This window comes from Mauremys mutica, chromosome 14, assembly GCF_020497125.1.
Source record: "Mauremys mutica isolate MM-2020 ecotype Southern chromosome 14, ASM2049712v1, whole genome shotgun sequence".
Classification (NCBI taxonomy): Eukaryota; Metazoa; Chordata; order Testudines; family Geoemydidae; genus Mauremys; species Mauremys mutica.
The window spans coordinates 42,983,450-43,000,318 of record NC_059085.1 but is presented as its reverse complement, the minus strand read 5'-3'; the positions used below and the strand labels follow the sequence as shown (position 1 = coordinate 43,000,318).

At 42.3% G+C, this 16,869-nt stretch overlaps 1 protein-coding gene across 3 annotated transcripts in view; it reads left to right on the top strand.

The window, feature by feature from the left end:
- ANKRD11 (ankyrin repeat domain 11) overlaps window positions 1–16,869 on the top strand; it is a 224,688-nt gene that overhangs the window by 115,374 nt on the left and 92,445 nt on the right. The window contains exon 1 of one of the 3 annotated variants that reach the window (XM_044986832.1): window positions 7,435–7,582. The exons of the other annotated variants lie outside the window; for them this stretch is intronic. The gene's annotated coding sequence lies outside the window, so the exon portion shown is untranslated. Of the gene's footprint in view, window positions 1–7,434; window positions 7,583–16,869 lie in introns of those variants that run through there. 3 annotated transcript variants of the gene reach the window in all.

Sequence of the window (16,869 nt, the reverse complement as noted above, 5' to 3'; positions counted from 1 at the left end):
GGGGGAACAACTGTATAAAATGAAAGACGGTATCCCATTATAATAGTCCATCCTGAATTTCTGGCCTCTTTGTAGGGTATGGCCAGAACCTTAATGTACTCTAATATAACTTTCCTGAGATGACTGTTCTTTTCTTTCAAGGCCCCTGCATTTTTCCAGAATTAAAACTGACTACAGATTCTGCATTCACTAGTGAAATTCTCTTGAGCCCAGGGTGGGTCTGTAGGCCTGGTTTTCATCTGGTCTACGGATGGAGTTTCTTGATTAGTCATGGAAGTCTGAATTGGGCTTCTCTGACTTGTGTGGTGATATAATTTTCTTCAATTTTTTTTTGGTGTGTGTGTGGAGGGGAGGAAGACTAGCCAAATATAGGTTATAAAAGAAACATTTTAAATAAAGGAATATGCAAGTTAAAACTCTCGCTTTTGTCTGGCAACTTTATGCACTATTGTTACAAGTAAGATTAAAATTAGTTTTTAAAAAAACTTGTTCTCAGTTTCTTTACTTTGTGCATTTGACAGTACCATATACAGAGACTTTCACTGTATCTCTTGTACAGTCAGTTTCTTCCATTTGTGTAGCTCTTTCACACACAAATAGGGGAGAGAGAAACCACACAAATTGACAGAGGGACTATGCTGCAGGTGCAGCACCAGAAACTACTTTAAAGTACCGTCTAACAATCGATTTGGATTTCCAGTGGGCTCTGTCCCTTTAAGTAAATGATGTGTAGACAGTGGAGAGCACAAGCAGGCAAGAGAGAATACTAGGTCACTGATCAATATGAAAGAAATGATTGAGGGTTATAAGGGTTATAGCAAAGTGGAGAACAAGATATCTCAGCACATTAAGAAGTGGGCTGGCAGCACAGGGCTAAAAGACATTTAAAGAACATATTTTGAGGTTCCCAGTTAGTGTTTTTAAAAAAAAAAAAACCCACGGGGTAGAATTAATATATAAAAAATACTTTGCTTGGATATCTATAGGGCCTTACTAAATTCATGGTCCATTTTGGTCAATTTCACGGTTATACAATTTTTAAAATTGTAAATTTCATGATTTCAGCTATTTAAATCTGAAATTTTATGGTGTTGTAATTGCCTGACCCATAAAAGAGTTGTGAGGGTGTCGCAAGGTTATTGTATGGGGGATTGTGGTACTGCCACCCTTACTTCTGCATTGCTGCTGGTGGCGGCGTTGCCTTCAGAGCTGGGCAGCTGGAAAGTGGCAACTGCTGGCCAGGAGCCCAGCTCTGAAGGCAGAGCCACCGCCAGCAGCAGCGCAGAAATAGGGATGGCATGGGAAAGTTTTGTCACCTTTACTTCTGCATTAAGGGGGGAGGGATAGCTCAGTGGTTTGAGCATTGGCCTACTAAACCCAAGGTTGTGAGTTCAATCCTTGAGGGGGCCACTTAGGGATCTGGGGCAAAAATTGGTCCTGCTAGTGAAGGCAGGGGGCTGGATTCGATGACCTTTTAAGGTCCCTTCCAGTTCTAGGAGATTGGTATATCTCCAATTATTACCTTTATTACCTTTGCAGTGCTGCTGGCAGAGCACCACCTTCAGAGCAGGGCGCTTGGCCAACAGCCGCCACTCTCCGACAGCCCAGGTCTGAAGGAAGTGCATAAGTAAGGGAAGCAATACTGTGACCTTCCCCACCCTCCCACCCCCGCAACTCCCTTTTGGGTCAGGACCCTCAATTTGAGAAGCACTGGTCTCCCCTGTGAAGTCTGTATAGTATTGGGTAAAAGCACACACAAGACCAGATTTCATGGTCCATGCTGCATTTTTCATGGCCATGAATTTGGTAGGGTCCTATAAGATATCCATTTCCAGCTGAGGGCCTTTGTTTTATGAACATTAATGAATTAGTCTCAACCCCCTTGTGCTGAAGTAGTAGTATTCTCACTTTAGAGGTGGGTAAACTCAGACATGGGTTAAAGGAATGTCCCCGGGTTACCCAACAGGTCAGTGGTAGAGCTGTGGCGAAAATCCAGAAGTGCGGCAATTTTTTCTGCTTTGAACATGTCTGATGAGTAACATGCAGGACTAGGCAGCACACAATGGTACGTAGGGTTCCAGCTCAAGTCCCAGTGGCTTGAATCCCCAGCAATCCATTTTTTAAACACTGGAAGGATGGGGGAACCAGTGAATGGAAGAATCAAACCAATGAAAAGTTAATGTGATGCTTGGAGCGGACGGTGATAAAGCCCTGGCTACACGAAAAATAAAATTAACCACATTTAAACATATCAGAAATATTTACACTTGCCTTAAGGTCTGGATGGCCTGGTGGTTAAAGTGCTCCTGGTGCCTCAACTTCACTGGTGCTCCTGCCACTGGGGAATGTCAGGAAAACGCATCTAGTTTAGATGAGCTGAAGAGTGCCCTTGGGTTTTACTTTCCTGCCAGGCTGAACCCAGGCGGTACTAAAGTAATGGTGTCTCCATTAATTGGTATCAGAGTTTCACCATTTAAAAAAATGCACAAACTCTTTTTCCTGGGCTGCTTGTAACCACATGTTCCATACTTTACTCGGGAGGTGCTCTGGGGCCCTCTCCAGTTTACAGCTTCTTAGCAGAGAACCACAGACAAACTTTACAAGGACAGGGCAGTAGGTGAGGAAAGGAGCCATATACCCTGCTCAGCTCTAGTGTGGATGGGGCTGGTTGAAAACCATTGGTCTCTCCAGCCAATCCCACAGTTCACAGCAAGACATCAGCAAGCTAAGAGCCTGCAGCGTGACTTCTTCCAAACCAGGGAGTAAACAGATTTTGTTCATCTGTGTGCACCCAAGAAAAGCCTAAGCTCTTTGAAGTGTATTAAAATGACTGACCATTTAGTTACCTGATCAGATGAGGAGATAGCGTGATAAATCATAGGTGTGTCTACCTTACCTGTCTCATGATGCCATTAATTCCAAAGGACATCTGAGCTAGTTCCCAGAGGGCTAGTGGCAATGTTTGAACACTGTTTTGTCCTTAGATGTCTATTTTGAAGATATAAATTCCTGAAAAGAGGAAAACTAAACAATCTAGCTATAGCAGAGCTACTGGTACTGCTATTCAGTACAACTTTCCGAAACATGCACAAGGAATGTAAAAGCATTGTGTGAATGGTGTATGTCTCAACGTTTGTTGCGGCTGGAAAAGTGTCCAAAGTGGCTATTAACCAAACAGTACACAGGCTTTGAATGCCAGCTTTATTTGTGGTCCCACCTCTTGCATACTCTGTTTACATTTACAGTAGTATAGTAGCATTCCAGGTAACACCTGACACAAAAACAGGTTCCCCCAATCTCGTCAGAACTTAGTTTAGAACAACATACCTCATGTTAAACATCTGCTTAGCTCTTTTCCCCCGCTTCCAAAACCTCATTGCTTGGGGTGTTACACATTGCAACCTTATTTTGCATTCTTCAGAGACCGAGCATAAACTACTGAAAAGCACCTAAAAGAGAGTTGACTTGGGCTAATTTGAATATTTTACCATGCATCCCAAAATACTTCATAGGGTTGACTGTAGGGTAGCAGACACTATATGGTATGAAATAATTGCCCTGAAATATTAATGCAGAGTTATGGTTGCCTAGTGCTCCCTTGAGCCCTTCCTGAACATCAAGTTCACTTATACTTAAACCTCTGAAAACTAAGAAATTCACAGTTAAGGTACATATGGATAGAAATTCCATGCTTGAATAATAAGAGTATAGCAGTATGACTATATTCCTGACCACCTGAGCAGGAGGGTGATGGTGAAATGCTCAGGGAGATTAGAGAGACTTCAAAAAACAGAAAACCCAATAATAATGGGGAATTTCAGCTATCCCTGTATTGATTGGGACCATGTCACCTCAGGATGGGATGCAGAGATGAAATTTAGTCTAGACACCATTAATGAATGCTTCTTGGAGCAGCTAGCCCTGGAATCCATAAGGGGAGAGGCAATTCTTGATTTAGTCCTAAGTGGGGCACAGGATCTGGTCTGAGAGGTGAATAGAGCTGAACTGCTCAGTAATAGCAACCATAATGTAATTAAATAGAACATTGGTGGGGGTGGGGATATGAAAGAAACCCACCACAGTAGCATTTAAAAAAAGAGACCTACACAAAAATGAGGAGGATAGTTAAACAAAAATTAAAAGGAACAAACACAAGAGTGAAATGCCTACTGACTGCATGGAAACTTTTTAAAAACACCATAATAGAGGCTCAAACTATACGTATACCCCAAATTAAAAAAAAAATACAATAAAAGGACCAAAATGGGCATCATGGCTAAACAACAGAGTAAAAGGTGGTTAGAGACAAAAAGACATCCTTTAAAAATTGAAAGTTAAATCCTACTGAAGAAAATATTTCTAACCTGTCTCTTGGTGCCATGGAATAGCTGAGCCAAGGTGCAGTCTAGTGAGATGTATTCATGGGGGTCAGAGCCATAGACTTTTCCACAGCTGTGCGCCGAAATAGTTGTAAGAATCTGATAAAAGTAAGAGTAGCCCATTTTGTGAGTGGGAGCTATAGTGCAGGAACCTCTTTACAAACATACCCAGATTTGCACCCAGCTCTCCCGTGTCCTCCTGTGGAAAAGGGATGTTCTAAACAACTTTCCCTAGTCATGTGAATTTTAGAGCACTTTGAACATTCTCATGGGAAAGGGCGGGGGGGGCCTCCCAGGAACACCTTGATCAAATGACCCAAAATCCACACCACTATCTATCTCAGCCTCTGTGTAGCACATCAGTTTTCAAGAAATTCTCCCTATGCAGTACTCAAGCTCACAGCGCTTTGGGTAGCGCTTGGATTCAGTGATTAGAGCATATTTCCATGGGCATCGCAGTGATTTTGACATAGATATGCTTCTATGTACTCTTATCCATTGCAGAGCAGCAGTCCTGTGCAATTCACTCTCTGAAGCATCACCTGGCTTCAGCCAATTTGTAGAACTAACTTAAATATTTAATAGTTTTAAAAATATTGCTTCCCAAAAGTGGCAGTGGGTACTTTCAAGCCTGACCTGGTGGTAGAGTAGTTCGGACTCCTTTTGTACTCAAAAAAGTGTTATAAGAACCAGAAAATTATACTGTCTTCCATCGCACCCCCCTTTTATTGTTTAGTAGCATTGTGTCTCAGAAACCCTTTCAGATGACCACAAATTTGCACCAAAACCTCTACTCCAGACCTTGAGGAGGCATTGCAGTTTTCAAACCTGTCTGGGTTTGCATGTGGCTTGTAGAGCGTTAGAAAAATTGTTTGTCTCAACCTTAACTGTAGATGTGCTACCACCCCAGTAAAACAGAAAACAGTATTGTAAAGAGTCTGGTGAAAGAACTTCAGCTAGCCTTATTGAGATCAATAACTGAGTGAGAGAAATTAACCAGAGTTAGCTTTCATTTGTTAACGTGGGTTTCTAATAAACTTCTGGCTCCACTTGACTTTTTCAACTTACAGAAAACTTGCTGCATCTCATCTGTAATTACAAAATCTTATCAGCAGAATTTGAGATCTAAATATATTCAGAGAAAATATTAAATATTACTTAACAAAGGATGACTTGTCAACATAGTTGATGTGTCAACACACAGCATTTTCCTTGGAGCTGTTTCAATTTCATTTAAATTAATGAAACGATGAAATATAGCACTTACTATACCAAAGGCTTTGAAAATGTCCTGCCTTTTGCCTGTATTTAGTCGTCTCCATCCCTCTGTTCTAATCCAAGCTTGTATTTTCTCTTTCTCCAGCCCTTCTTATTCAAAAGTGCTTCACAAATAATCTGAGCTAGACCTGCCAGTGGTTGTTTAGGTACAAGCCCCATTGGTGCTGTGCCTGTATGATTGGGGGCCTGTATGCATGCAGCACCTCTGAAATGTAGCCTGTACTGGATGGCAGCCAACTATGCACCATGCACACAGCAAACACCTTCTTTTATTAAAGAAGTATCATAGGATCTTTAATGTTCACAGCAGCTTCCTGTTTGTTACATTACTTTGTAAGATGCTGGTTTTTGTTTTACTCTCCTTTGTAATTAGATGACGTGATTACAGTCTTCATTACATTTCCCTTTAAAAATGTTTATGGGGAGCAAGGTGCTTCTTAGAGGAGAGTGACTGTTGTACACTCTTTCCGTGAGCTAGTTTATTAAATGATGAGTACAGCCATGTTTAATGGCTCTAGGCTTCTCCTGAAATTGCAGGGGAAAGGAACCATGAGGTTCTTGAGGGTTAATTGCCAAGAGAAGGAGTGAGCATGTGTGACGATTTTGTGCTGTAGAAGCGCTGTTTCACAGGTCCATTTAGCATGCAAGCTGTGTTCTTTGCACAGCAAATTTTGCTTTCAAGTTCAGTGAGTACTAAGGCTCTGCATAAATGGAGCTGCTAAAGATCTTTTTTGACATTTGAAAATCCTATTCCATTTCTTCCCTCATCTCTCTCTCCCTCCCTCTCACAAAGCTAGCTTTTAATACACAGAGGCATTGCAGGGGTTTATTTAGCTGGCCAGAGCACACTCTTAAGAATAAAACTTTAAAAGATGAGTCAGAATGAAATGAAGAAAACAAAATATATATTCTTTGTGTCTTATTTTAGTGGATGAGTGAGGGACTCGCTAAATGGATAGTTTAAGATCTTAATGAGTTACCAAACATGAGCTAATGCTGGAATATGCAAGCTTTTCAAACTCTCTGCTTGCCAGCATGGCCTTCTAGAAATGAGTTCATCCCGCTTATTTGTACTGGACTCCTTTAACTCCTCTTTGCCAGAGGCCCAGAACTGTCACTCATTGATTTTAATCAGCTCTTTAAATGGAAATTTACCACAACTAACTGCAAAAATAGTCAAATGTACAGTAGCCAGTGTGTATTAGTCAACATGCTGAAATTCACCCGCACCTCAAAAAATATTCTTAATTTTTATTAATAACAGGTAATCATGTATCTGCAACATTGCTATCTTTTATTTATGTAAAACCCAAAAGGTATTACTCACTGGTTTTAAATGTGCAAGGTTGTGTGTTAGACCATTTTATCCTTCTCCCTATTTAGTGCTCTATAGTATTACTTACAGGTTTTATCTCTTTGTTTTAAACTAATGTTGAAGTTATGAGTTTCTGCCAACTCATCCCCTTTTAGCTATTTCCTAAACTGTGTATAACTTGCACAAGGACAGTTGGCCAATTGCATTATGCATTAATTGTTGTTAGGTGTATAATTACAGACATTTTGGGGCTGGGGGATACAAACAAGTTTGCATACATTGAATTACAGGCAGTGTCTTAATAGTATGGGGGTTTTTTAGGTCTTGGCTTTAATCCAGATTTTTTTTTCATGCTATTATGCTCTATTTACAGCTTTCAAAAATCAGCTGATGTCACTGCACATATGTTTAGAGCCGTTGCTAAGGTGATTAGCTTCAGAATTCAACGCCTACATAGTCCTCTTGAAAGGCTGAGAAACTGCTTGGTAGCGTCTGTTCATATCAGTGCATTGTCAGTTCGACCTATTAACAACCATGAAGCAACGTTACTCAGTCTTGATTTATGATTAGACATCATATTTTTTTAGGAATTGAAGCTTTATCTGGTATGGTAAGTTTAATTAAATGCAGGAATATCCTTAACTGAAGAACTGTTTTAGATGCTTGGATTCCTGAGTTTTGTGAGGCTATGTAATTTAGGTATCTTCAGCACCTCCCTTGCCTAATGAGTTTCTCAGAGGTATAATATGCCAGTCCAGTTACGAGAATTATTTATATAAATGCTTAGCTGGCTAATGAAAATCTATTTGTGCCTTTTAGTTTGATGCACATGCTTTACAAAGTAAAAATGATGTACTCTGTGCCAGTAAATGCCCCATTGTGCTTAAGCAGCCACTTAATCTCCCCTACGATGGTCAGCCTATCAAATTAAATTGGTACCTATTTGACAGTTGACTCTTGAGTTATTCACCGCATCACAACTATCCTGTTAACTTTACAGAAGAATACTGCAGTGACTTGGGCGCACAAGATTAGACATGTCATTGCTTTTCAATATTTGCCTGCTTTTCAATTCAGTAGAAGGAATTACTCATTCACAACAAGCACAGAATTTAAAAAAAAAAAATCTCAAACTAAATCTCCACATGTCTGACCATTTCAGGCTTTGGTTGAATTCTTACAACATATGATGTGTTCTGATAAAAAGAAATCTATCTCTAGGGTCTGTTTCTGTATGTCTATTCCTTACAGCAGGAATTAAAGTAAATTACCTTCCTCTTCAGTTTTTTTAATAGAACTGTATCAAATTGCCTTTAACATCAAGGCTTGGATTCTATTACCCTTCATGCTCCTGTTTTTCAGTAAAGAAAAAGAATGGTTCTTATTCATGGCAAGGAAACCGTGAAATACAATAAACCTACCCATAGCCTATACCAAGGACTGGCTACTAAATTACACTTTAACAGTGCTATAGGCAAAAACGCCTCTTACATTCAACTCCAAGTATGTAAAATGTGTTCAGAATATTTCCTTTAAGACTGAGTAACTCTATTAGTGTTTTTTAAAATAAGGATTTTGTATCAAAAAATTAACACACACAGGTATTTTCCTCCAGGGTGGCACAAGTTTTCTTTTTTGGGGAAACTAAATTTCATTTTCTTTTTAAAGTGTACTTGTTAAAGCTTGATCTGCTTTGCTAATGTTTACGGCCAACCAGTATAATTGTCATTCGTAAAAGTACTGGAAAAATATTTCTCTCTCATCTGTTTGCTTGGCAGAACCTAAGAAGAAGAATGGTCTTGTTCATTTATTTCACCAGTCAATGTTAGCTGCAAATGTCCTGCCGCTGTATAGGTGGAAATTTAGTTGGGCTAGTTACAATGGTACATGTTAGCCTATAGAAGCAAGAATATTTTAATGTCACTCCTCCTTCTATTCCATATTGCAGCTCTGTGAGATTTAGCTGAGGCAACAAGTGTTCAGATACCACAAATGTCTTAATAGACATGTAGCTAATTTTAGTATAAAATATATTGCCCTGTGAGAGAGGCATCCTGTACTATAGACTACTTACAACCTGACCTATCTCCTGACTGCCAAATTAGCTGTAGTCCAGATTGTTCATGATCATCCACAAGGTTAGTCTGGATCCAGCTTTGTTTTGTGGTACTGGAAATTCTGCACTGTGCTGCACCCATGCAGTCCACATTACTCACAAATATCACCTGTTGTCCAGATCTAAATAACTTCAGTCTGAGATTCACAGGCTACGAAATAGCCTTGGATTCTCAAGGCTTTTAACTTCCACATAGCTCACTTTACAGATTCCAGTGATGTCAGTTAAAGAGTCAGGCACTACATTTGAGTTCCAGACCCTGCTATTTTAGCAGGAAAGGAGCCGATTGAGTAATGGAATTTGAACAAAGTCAGAGCAGATGGGGCAGTGTCAGATGTCGGAGAGCCAGTTTAAAAGGGGTAGTAACATTGCAATGAATATCAGCTTCCCTCCAGTGGAAAGTTGAGGTTTCCTTAAAAAGAAAGAGATTAATTTTGCTTTGCCTTCTCCTCCGCCTCCCCAGTCTCCTTCCAGTGGTGGCCAGCTGTTGTGCAGCAAAATTGTGACTACCAGCCATCCTTTCCAGTACTGCTGGCAGCTGAACAGAGCTTAGTTAATTTAAGCCCCATTGGTCTTTACCCTCCAGGCCATTCACCCGTAACACAGAAGGTTGCTGCTACCACTGTTAAACATTTTCTACTCTGTAGCCTGTCTGAAAACACTTGAAATGTGGAATCTGTGTTGAAGCAGCAGTGATCTGCAGATACCATAGCAGAAAAGGCAACCTTGGAAAGCTGTTTTGGGGGTAATTTTGCCTGTCTGGCTTCATGACTATAAGCTCAGTGAAGTATATCTGAATGCAGACAGTGCCAGTTAAATATCTGTCTTTAGAGAAGTAACTTGTCTCATTTCAGAGTAGCAACCGTGTTAGTCTGTATCCGCAAAAAGAACAGGAGCACTTGTGACACCTTACAGACTAACACATTTATTTGAGCATAAGCTTTCGTGGGCTACAGCCCACTTCATCGGATGCATAGAATGGAACACACAGAAGATATTTATACATACAGAGAACATGAAAAGCTGGAAGTAGCCATGCCAACTGTAAGAGGCAAATTGATACCTTTTGATTAACTCGGCTCCCCTGTTTGGTATCCTGTGTGGTGAATCAGCACTGGTTACCTGTGAGATTGCAGAGAGGGCAGGAGTGTAATGTTGCATGTCATTCCTCCACACTAGCCTTCTTCCTAAACTAACACCCCTTTCCCTTTGCTTTTCTTCCACCTTTGTCCCTCCTTTCCTGTCAGGCATCACAGAGATGTTCACATGGCTTAAAGAACATGAATAAAAATTGCATAACTGGGTGTTTGCTCCACGAAGACTGAAGGCTCAGAACAAAACAAAGATTATGGCCTCTCTGTGGAAAGTTGAAGGGGTATATTGATATGCAGATGTTCGGTATTGGGACACAGCAGTTTTGAAATGTCCAAAAATGCAGTTCATGAAGCAAGTTGAAAAAGAAACATGTCATATTGTCCTAATACCCATAGTTGCAGTATGGACGTCCCAATTGTCCTGTGAAACCATATTTCTAGGAAACCTTTGCTATGAAATTGCTCTATTTATGTGAAGCTCACTCACCTTCTAAATATCCGATTTTCTTGGGTACCTATCAAATGGATTTTCATGTCCTTCTATCCTAGTGCAAGAAGGATAACAACTTGGCAACATATTTTAATATTGTTTCCCTCCTGCAGCCTTGGGGGAGACTGGTGTGTACAAAGGTTATGGGAGAATTTGTGAATTTGTCATCCAGTACCTTTTAAATTAAACGCTTACTTTACTGTGGTCTACTCTCAAATTCAGTAAAGCGCCTTCCCCACCCCTGCCCATTCTTTTCAGATGGAGTCAGTCCACTCTGTGATTTGTATCAATTTACAGAGCTGAAGGTTTCCTCACAAGTAGCAGGGCCAGTGACACAGCTCTTACATAATCCAGCAGTCCAATAGCTCTATAACAATTGCGAGAGAACGCTTCCATTTCAGTGTTGCACAAAAATCCCAGTAGTTCATGTGGCTAAAATCTTATGTCACTAGAAAAACAGCCCTCTAGAACAAGACCCAGAGTGAGCTCCTGGAGCTGAAGCCTAGCTCGTAACTCTGAAGAGGAAAGAATGTTCCTAAACCAAAAGGAAAATTGGCAGGCTGTCTCTCTCTCGGTGTCTTTCTGTGTTTAGAGCAAGTTAGCCACTTGGAATCTGACCCTTCAAGTAAGGGGTTCTGATTAACTGCACAATGAAGATTTTTGTTCTGAGCGCCCACTAGCAAAAGTGGTAAGTGCTTCAGAACTGCATGTAATAATGGAGCCAGCTGGCTGAAGGGGGGGTGGCAAGGTATCCGCACTCTCCATGTGGCTTACTCCTCCAATCATGCTGAGGGAGCTAAAGGGCTTGTTCTTGGCCTACTCTCTCTCAGGCCTGGTCTACATGAGGAAATTAGCTTGATATAACTACATCACTTGGGTGTGAAAAATCCACACCCCTGAGCGATGCCATTAAACTGATCTAACCCCCAGTGTAGAGAGCGATGGGAGAACCCCTTCCATCGGCATAGGCAGCGTCTTCACTGAAGCGTTGCAGTGGCCTAGACACACAAGCTTGAAGAGTAAGAGGAAACTGGAAAATGAGTGATTTGTTATGGGTCTGGCCACCTGGCACCCCCCCCCACACACACACACTTTTTCCTTTCTGCTTTCCTTACTGTACAACATACTTTTGTGTAGCAACACCTTCTAATGGCCAAGTGCGGAATGTATTGGAGGCCTTCAGTTTAAGGTAAAAGGAAGATGTATTGAGGCAGTGACAGTCTGAGGGATGCAGGAAGGGGGGGAATATTAAATAAGCACAGCAGCATGAATTAATCAACAACCACTAGCTGTGGAGGAGAAGCAGGAGGAGCAGCTGGGCGGTAGGTCAGAGACACATGGTGGAGTAAGAATATGGGGAAGTCCTGAAAGCCAGGAGAGCAGTTCTGAATTGGTTTTGGAAACCGTGCTGCTCATTTCCTTAGTTTGGCTAAGCCTATGCAGAGTGAGATCAACCCAGAGCGAGATGAGAGGGGCCCGGGACACTGGTTGTCACTTTCCTGGATTACAGGGCTGTGGGAAGGAGAAGGATGCTTTTCATAGGCCATCGGTCTGTAGTGGCTGGGGAAAAGCTGAAGAGATTACAGCTACAAGAGATTCTGTTAAAATGAAGAGTTATAGAAATTATAACTCCAGTAAACAAACCAGTAGTGCTCTCCAAACCCATAATTCCATATAGTGAGTGCAGATTCTGCTGTAATGGAAAAATCCATGGCTCCTTGCCTGCTTTGGAAGAGCAGAGGCATTCTTCAAATGTAGAGGTCTGCATTTATCCAGTGCTGCAGTGCCAGCCAAGTTCCTGACATCTGTAGAAAGAGGGAGAAATGCAATACTCAGCCATTGCTAGCAGAGTTTCATCTCTTGCATTCAGCCCACCTGCTTTTATAACTGGTTGGATCATTTTTGCCTTAATTTATTTAAAACCTGTTAGTATGTCCCCATGGTCTATGGAAAATGTGTTCTGAGCTGGGGTATTTAACAGCTGTTACAGTTCTGAGCACATTAGCCCACATCTCCAATGGTGTATGCACGCGTAGAGGCTCGCATGTGCATATGGGTGTATATGGGCACTGCACACACTTCTGCACAGTTGCTCCTTTATTCTAAGTATCCAAATGGAATCCCGTGAGAGCAGGTGTATTCACACTTGGGACAAGCTCAGGAGTCCAAATTAGCCATAAGTTTATTGAACTCTTGTTGGGTAATACGAATTTTTGAGTAGTGGGTTGGGAACAATAGTGCTGAACATGCTGTGTTAAGGAGTATGACGCAGGGTTAATGTCTCTGGTCGGTTTTCCTTGCTTTTGATGGTTTAATTCAGGCTAGAAACGTTGCTTAATAGGTTTTTTATGAAATTCGTTTCACTGTCTTAGTTTTCAAGGAATTCTTCCACTGACACACTGGGGCTGCTGCCCCTTGGATGTTAATGGACGCGTCTGCTGGGATTTTGTTTTGTGTTACTACGGAGTGACAGGCTCCCTTTTGCTGGGACTCCATGTGAAGAACACTCTGCAGTGACACAGTGCTTCCATTCATCGGGCCTGATACAATGGGAGTGGAACAGTTATAATGTAAATGAGCATGCAAAGCCCCATCCTAATCAATGTGCTTTGCATAGTATCCATGCCTGCAACGCCTGTATGAAGTGCTGAGTTGTGGTGGTGCTGCTGCACAGCCAAGCTAGGCTGCATGCTGCAAAGCTAAATAAAAGTAGCTAGTTTTTAAATGAGTTTTTAGAAAATAAATCTTTTGTTCACAGCTCAGTAAGGATCAGGTCTCTGAAAAACACAGAGTTAGAGCATGATCAAAAGCCTGTAAAGCCCTATTTTTGCTTTTGAAGTAACCTCTCCCATCTCACCCACCCCCTCAAACCCTCCCTTGCTTTATGCTGCCTACATAACTACCTGGGCAAAGTTGCGGTCCAGCATGTATAATGTATGGTGTGGGGGAAGGGGGAGAGAGACCTTCTGAAAGGTGCCTTTAAAGGGAATGCCAAGAACTTGCTAACTATGGTGCTGCTTATTAGTATCAGTGTTTCTGTTTAAAAGGCATCGTTCATATTTGTGAAACATTATCTGTGCCACCCCAGTCCCTTTCACTTTTTCATTGAGGTTATTTATTACTATTGACTATCAGAAACATATTTTGACTACTGTGTGATCATCTGCAGTTAAATGCGCTGTTCGCATTGTGGAATTACACCTTAAAATGCTGCTGTTTGCTTTTGTAAATTACTCAATGTTATTTCTTACATTGTTTTGTGCTGGCCTTAGGTTAAGAATAGCTGTTAAATGCACTTTTGGCAATGTAATTATGCAATTTAAAACTGAAGAAAATAAACACTACTTTGGACTGAACTGCATAAATCCAGGAGGTTAAAACATTAACTTCCTTTGCTTTATGACCAAGAGAGTGGCTTGGTTTGGAGAGGGGAAGGCTCACAGAAGTTTTGCAGCTGCTTAAAGAAACCATTTATTTCAAGGTTCAAAAGTGTATGGCTTGAGGAGGAAGAGAGAGGCCCGAATCTTAAAGTCTTTGGTTTTACAGATGAGCTTCTAGCAGTTTTCCTAAGGTGGTGGTGGTTGCTGACCAAAGGTAAATCTTCAGATTCGCCCCGGCGCATTAGTCTTCCTTGTGACTGGTACAAACCAGTTAGTAGATGGGGATCTGGCACCTCAGGCTGCCGCCTGGTGTTCTGGCCATATGGCAGTAGGACCACGCTGACCGTTGGAGAGATCTGCATAACTCTGCAGCAGGAGGAGGTATAACGACACAGCTGCACATCACAGACTATGCAATAAATGCCAGTGTTTGTAACAAACACGTTGCTGGAGTATCAGAAATGAAACTGTGACAAAGTGGGCAATGTCCGTTACTTTTTATGAATATGGTGCACACCTCAGTGTGTTTATGAAGGGTTCCTTGCTATGGAGTTAGAACAAAACAGGTTGTTCAAGGAACCAATCAGGCAAAGTAAAACAGTGGGGCATACCTCCTACCTGTGTCCATCCAGGCTCAGAATAATTGCCACTTTCCAAGGCAAAGCCTAAGACCCAAAGAGGACACTGAACATTAGAGACTGAGCCCTAGAAAAGTGGAGAGAGAGCAGGGCCACCCAGAGGATTCAGGGAGCCTGGGGCAAAGCAGTTTTGGGGGCTCCTTCCATAAAAAAAGGTTGCAATACTATAGAATCCTGTATTCTCGTGGGGGCCCCTGCAGCCGGGGCAAATTGCCCCACTTGCCGCCGCCCCCCCCCCCCCCCCCGCCCCCGTGGCCCTGGGAAAAATAAACATTTAAAAACCTTCTGCATCTCGGCACAAACCCAGTTTTGAGAGAACTTCTTTTCAAGTCACATTTATAAGGTATCCTTTTCAAGTCACATTTATAAGGTATCACTGGGTCTCAGCATCAGCTAGTGCTAAAAGGCACTAAAGCTCATTAAAAAGGTTGGACAAACATTTTCCATCAAAACTTTTTTTGGATTGAAAACTAGGGGGGTTTTAAAAGAAGAAAAAATCATGGACAATGTCTGCTTTCCTTCAAAAATTGTTGTTTTTTAATTGAAAAGCTGAAATTAGTCTGCCAAAACCTGAACATGGTTTGGGGTTGCAGAAGTGTGGCCAAATATTTGCTGCTTGCTGTGTTTGATTGTTTAAAGAAACAATAAAAAAATTCTGCTTAAAAAAAGTTCAAAACTTTTGAACCACCTCAGCTTGTGACCAAACGCCTGAGCCCATCCAGTCAGAGATTTTTCCAGGTTTCTGATACTCTGCTGGCTTCCTTGACTCATATCTGTCTCCAAAACTTTGGGTTCATTTAGCTTAGAACATAAGAACATAAGAATGGCCATACTGGGTCAGACCAAAGGTCCATCCAGCCCAGTATCCTGTCTACCGACAGTGGCCAATGCCAAGTGCCCCAGAGGGAGTGAACCTAACAGGTAATGTTCAAGTGATCTCTCTCCTGCCATCCATCTCCACCCTCTGACAAACAGAGGCTAGGGGACACCATTCCTTACACAGCCTGGCTAATAGCCATTAATGGACTTAACCTCCATGAATTTATCTGTTTCCCAGAGACTGGCTCCATGGGGTCCCTCACAAACTGGAGACGGTTACTGTAGGTTTGTCTTTAGTATAGCTTATGTACATACTCCACGAACTGAGCATTTGAGCTTGTTCCAGAATCTGGGATGAGCCTATGTTGTGAAAACTTAAATGCTTAAAATAGCACATGCATGTGAATGGACACGGGGTGCTAAAATTAAATTAACCCAGGGGTTCTCAAACTGGGGGTTGAGACCCCTCGGGGGGGGTCACAAGGTTATTACTGGGGGTTGCGAGCTGTCAGCCTCCACCTCAAACCCCGCTTTGCTTCCAGCATTTATAATAGTGTTAAATATATAAAAAAGTGTTTTTAATTTATAAGGGGGGTCGCACTCAGAGGTTTGCTATGTGAAAGGGGTCACCAGTACAAAAGTTTGAGAACCACTGAATTAACCCCTCTGGAGCCTCGGGGAATGCAGGTGGGGGGGTCTCCCTTGGTAGGGTTGGGAAGGAGGTAGGTGGTGTAGGATATTGCTCTTCTCATGTGATCCCTCCCCCATGCTCTCTTGGCTCTATCACCATTAATCTAAAGTGGCTAATTTTAAATGAAGCTACCCTCCCCTGACATGAATCTCCCTATGGCACTGAAATTAAATGTAGACTATAATTTGGCATTTGAGAAGTGAAAGGGATGGTAGCCCTAAGGGAGAAGATAACAGCTTGGCTCGTTGTGTTAAATAGCTGTCTGCAAGCCTCAAACTGCTGAATGAGCTTTAGGGTAGGGAAGGCTATGCCTTCCCAAACAGCCTGGCCTTGCCCCCTATCTGACCCCCACCCACTTCCTGCCCCCTGACTGCCCCCCTCAGAATCCCCAACCCATCCTGTTCCTTGTCCCCTCACTGCCCCCCCATTCACCCCCCTGGGACCCAACCCCCCACCAACCCCCCCCGTCCCCTCACTGCCCCACCTCTATCCACCCCACCCCCCCGCCGAGTCCTGACAGACCCCCGGAATGCCCACGATCCAACAGCAGCTGTCCAGGACTGCTCCTGGGTTACCGCCACCTCTCCCCTCTCTCAGAGCCTCAGCGCGCCGCGTCCAGGAGCTGCCCTGGACAGTGCTGCAGCGGCCTGGCTCTGGCGGGACTGGAGC